Source organism: Oncorhynchus keta, unplaced genomic scaffold (genome assembly GCF_023373465.1).
Source record: "Oncorhynchus keta strain PuntledgeMale-10-30-2019 unplaced genomic scaffold, Oket_V2 Un_contig_28294_pilon_pilon, whole genome shotgun sequence".
Classification (NCBI taxonomy): Eukaryota; Metazoa; Chordata; class Actinopteri; order Salmoniformes; family Salmonidae; genus Oncorhynchus; species Oncorhynchus keta.
In genome coordinates this window covers 45,832-51,831 of record NW_026285958.1, presented here as the reverse complement: position 1 = coordinate 51,831, position 6,000 = coordinate 45,832, and positions in this window count along the sequence as shown.

Below are 6,000 nucleotides of genomic sequence, written 5' to 3'. Positions count from 1 at the left end.
TAAAGACATGATCACCGTACCTTAAAGACATGATCACCGTACCTTAAAGACATGATCACCGTACCTTAAAGACATGATCACCGTACCTTAAAGACATGATCACCGTTAAAGACCTTAAAGACATGATCACCGTACCTTAAAGACATGATCACCGTACCTTAAAGACATGATCACCGTACCTTAAAGACATGATCACCGTACCTTAAAGACATGAGACATGATCACCGTACCTTAAAGACATGATCACCGTACCTTAAAGACATGATCACCGATCATGATCAAAGACATGATCACCGTACCTTAAAGACATGATCACCGTACCTTAAAGACATGATCACCGTACCTTAAAGACATGATCACCGTACCTTAAAGACATGATCACCGTACCTTAAAGACATGATCACCGTACCTTAAAGACATGATCACCGTACCTTAAAGACATGATCACCGTACCTTAAAGACCTGATCACCGTACCTTAAAGACATGATCACCGTACCTTAAAGACATGATCACCGTACCTTAAAGACATGATCACCGTACCTTAAAGACATGATCACCGTACCTTAAAGACATGATCACCGTACCTTAAAGACATGATCACCGTACCTTAAAGACATGATCACCGTACCTTAAAGACATGATCACCGTACCTTAAAGACATGATCACCGTACCTTAAAGACATGATCACCGTACCTTAAAGACCTGATCACCGTACCTTAAAGACCTGATCACCGTACCTTAAAGACATGATCACCGTACCTTAAAGACATGATCACCGTACCTTAAAGACCTGATCACCGTACCTTAAAGACATGATCACGTACCTTAAAGACATGATCACCGTACCTTAAAGACATGATCACCGTACCTTAAAGACCTGATCACCGTACCTTAAAGACATGATCACCGTACCTTAAAGACATGATCACCGTACCTTAAAGACATGATCACCGTACCTTAAAGACATGATCACCATAAAGACATGATCACCGTACCTTAAAGACATGATCACCGTACCTTAAAGACCTGATCACCGTACCTTAAAGACATGATCACCATACCTTAAAGACATGATCACCGTACCTTAAAGACATGATCACCGTACCTTAAAGACATGATCACCGTACCTTAAAGACATGATCACCGTACCTTAAAGACCTGATCACCGTACCTTAAAGACCTGATCACCGACCTGATCACCGTACCTTAAAGACATGATCACCGTACCTTAAAGACATGATCACCGTACCTTAAAGACATGATCACCGTACCTTAAAGACCTGATCACCGTACCTTAAAGACATGATCACCGTACCTTAAAGACATGATCACCGTACCTTAAAGACATGATCACCGTACCTTAAAGACCTGATCACCGTACCTTAAAGACATGATCACCGTACCTTAAAGACCTGATCACCGTAAAAGACATGATCACCGTACCTTAAAGACATGATCACCGTACCTTAAAGACATGATCACCGTACCTTAAAGACATGAAAGACATGATCACCGTACCTTAAAGACATGATCACCGTACCTTAAAGACATGATCACCGTACCTTAAAGACATGATCACCGTTTAAAGACATGATCACCGTACCTTAAAGACATGATCACCGTACCTTAAAGACATGATCACCGTACCTTAAAGACATGATCACCGTACCATGATAAAGACATGATCACCGTACCACCGTTAAAGACATGATCACCGTACCTTAAAGACATGATCACCGTACCTTAAAGACATGATCACCGTACCTTAAAGACCTGATCACCGTACCTTAAAGACATGATCACTGTACCTTAAAGACATGATCACCGACATACCTTAAAGACATGATCACCGTACCTAAAGACCTGATCACCGTACCTTAAAGACATGATCACCGTACCTTAAAGACATGATCACCGACATAAAAGACCTGATCACCGTACCTCACCTGATCACCGTACCTTAAAGACCTGATCAAAGACATGATCACCGTACCTTAAAGACATGATCACCGTACCTTAAAGACATGATCACCGTACCTTAAAGACATGATCACCGTACCTTAAAGACATGATCACCGTACCTTAAAGACCTGATCACCGTACCTTAAAGACATGATCACCGTTTAAAGACCTGATCACCGTACCTTAAAGACATGATCACCATACCTTAAAGACATGATCACCGTACCTTAAAGACATGATCAAAGACATGATCACCGTACCTTAAAGACATGATCACCGTACCTTAAAGACATGATCACCTGATCACCGTACCTTAAAGACATGATCACCGTACCTTAAAGACATGATCACCGACATGATCACCGTACCTTAAAGACCTGATCACCGTACCTTAAAGACATGATCACCGTACCTTAAAGACATGATCACCGTACCTTAAAGACATGATCACCGTACCTTAAAGACATGATCACCGTACCTTAAAGACATGATCACCGTACCTTAAAGACATGATCACCGTACCTTAAAGACATGATCACCGTACCTTAAAGACATGATCACCGTACCTTAAAGACCTGATCACCGTACCTTAAAGACATGATCACCGTACCTTAAAGACATGATCACCGTACCTTAAAGACATGATCACCGTACCTTAAAGACATGATCACCGTACCTTAAAGACCTGATCACCGTACCTTAAAGACATGATCACCGTAAAAGACATGATCACCGTACCTTAAAGACCTGATCACCGTACCTTAAAGACATGATCACCGTACCTTAAAGACATGATCACCGTACCTTAAAGACATGATCACCGTACCTTAAAGACATGATCACCGTACCTTAAAGACATGATCACCGTACCCAAAGACATGATCACCGTACCTGATAAAGACATGATCACCGTACCTTAAAGACATGATCACCGTACCTTAAAGACATGATCACCGTACCTTAAAGACATGATCACCGTACCTTAAAGACATGATCACCGTACCTTAAAGACATGATCACCGTACCTTAAAGACATGATCACCGTACCTTAAAGACATGATCACCGTACCTTAAAGACATGATCACCGTACCTTAAAGACATGATCACACGTAAAAGACATGATCACCGTACCTTAAAGACATGATCACCGTACCTTAAAGACATGATCACCGTACCTTAAAGACATGATCACCGTACCTTAAAGACATGATCACCGATCACCGTACCAAAGACCTGATCACCGTACCTTAAAGACATGATCACCGTACCAAAGACATGATCACCGTACCTTAAATACATGATCACCGTACCTTAAAGACCTGATCACCGTACCTTAAAGACATGATCACCGTACCTTAAAGACATGATCACCGTACCTTAAAGACATGATCACCGTACCTTAAAGACATGATCACCGTACCTTAAAGACATGATCACCGTACCTTAAAGACATGATCACCGTACCTTAAAGACATGATCACCGTACCTTAAAGACATGATCACCGTACCTTAAAGACATGATCACCGTACCTTAAAGACCTGATCACCGTACCTTAAAGACATGATCACCGTACCTTAAAGACATGATCACCGTACCTTAAAGACCTGATCACCGTACCTTAAAGACATGATCACCGTACCTTAAAGACATGATCACCGTAAAGACCTTAAAGACCTGATCACCGTGATCACCAAAGACATGATCACCGTACCAAAGACATGATCACCGTACCTTAAAGACATGATCACCGTACCTTAAAGACATGATCACCGTACCTTAAAGACATGATCACCGTACCTTAAAGACATGAAAGACATGATCACCGACATGATCACTTAAAGACATGATCACCGTACCTTAAAGACATGATCACCGTACCTTAAAGACATGATCACCGTACCTTAAAGACATGATCACCGTACCTTAAAGACATGATCACCGTACCTTAAAGACATGATCACCGTACCTTAAAGACATGATCACCGTATCTTTAAAGACATGATCACCGTACCTTAAAGACCTGATCACCGTATCTTAAAGACATGATCACCGTACCTTAAAGACATGATCACCGTACCCAAAGACATGATCACCGTACCTTAAAGACATGATCACCGTATCTTAAAGACATGATCACCGTACCTTAAAGACATGATCACCGTACCTTAAAGACATGATCACCGCATTTCCAAAGACATGATCACCGTTAAAGACATGATCACCGTACCTTAAAGACATGATCACCGTACCTTAAAGACATGATCACCGTACCTTAAAGACATGATGATCACCGTACCTTAAAGACATGATCACCGTACCTTAAAGACATGATCACCGTACCTTAAAGACATGATCACCGTACCTTAAAGACATGATCACCGTACCTTAAAGACATGATCACCGTCATGATCACCGTACCTTAAAGACATGATCACCGTACCTTGAAAGACATGATCACCGTACCTTAAAGACATGATCACCGTATTTAAAGACATGATCACCGTACCTTAAAGACATGATCACCGTACCTTGAAAGACATGATCACCGTAAAGACATGATCACCTTAAAGACATGATCACCGTACCTTAAAGACATGATCACCGTACCTTAAAGACATGATCACCGTACCTTAAAGACATGATCACCGTACCTTAAAGACATGATCACCGTACCTTAAAGACATGATCACCGTACCTTAAAGACATGATCACCGTACCTTAAAGACATGATCACCGTGATCCTTAAAGACATGATCACCGTACCTTAAAGACATGATCACCGTACCTTAAAGACATGATCACCGTACCTTAAAGACATGATCACCGTACCTTAAAGACATGATCACCGTACCTTAAAAGACCTGATTAAAGACATGATCACCGTACCTTAAAGACATGATCACCGTACCTTAAAGACATGATCACCGTACCTTTAAAGTACCTTAAAGACATGATCACCGTACCTTAAAGACATGATCACCGCATTAAAGACATGATCACCGTACCTTAAAGACATGATCACCGTACCTTAAAGACATGATCACCGATCACTGTACCAAAGACATGATCACCGTAAAAGACATGATCACCGTACCTTAAAGACATGATCACCGTACCTTAAAGACATGATCACCGTACCTTAAAGACATGAGACATGATACCTTAAAGACATGATCACCGTACCTTAAAGACATGAGACATGATACCTTAAAGACATGATCACTGTACCTTAAAGACATGATTTACCTTCATTTACAGTATTTTTTGTGTGTTTTCCTTGCAGTGTTTTATAAACATAATCTTCATTGAATAACTATAGATCATATACAGTACATTCAGAAAGTATTCTGACCTCTTGACTTTTTCCACATTATTTTACATTACAGCCTTACTCTAACATGGACACACACAATACCACATAACGACAAAGCAAAATAATGTTTTATTTTTTATTGCAAATGTATAAATTTAAAAACACTAAAATATCACATTTCCATTAATATTCAGACCCTTTATGCAGTACTTTGTTGATACACCTTTGGCAGTGATTACAGCCTCGAGTCATTTTGAGTAGGACGCTACAAGCTTGGTACACCTGTATTGGGGGTGTTTCTCCCATTCTTCTCTGCAGATCCCCTCAAGCTCCGTCAGATTGGATGGGGAGCGTCGCTGCACAGCTATTTTCAGGTCTCTTCAGAGATGTTGGATCGGGTTCAAGTCTGGTCTCTGGCTGGGCCACTAAAGGACATTCAGAGACATTGAGTCCCGAAGCCACACTCCTGCATTGTTTTGTCTGTGTCCTCAGGGTCGTTGTCCTGTTGAAAGGTGAACCTTCACCTCAGTCTGAGGTCCTGAATGCTCTGGAGCAGGTTTTCATCAAGGATCTCTCTGTACTTTGCTCCGTTCATCTTTCTCTCGATCCTGACTAGTCTCCCAGTCCCTGCCACTGAAAAACATCCCCACAGCATGATGCTGCCACCACCATGCTTAACCGTTGTGATGCTGCCACCACCATGCTTCACCGTAGTGATGCT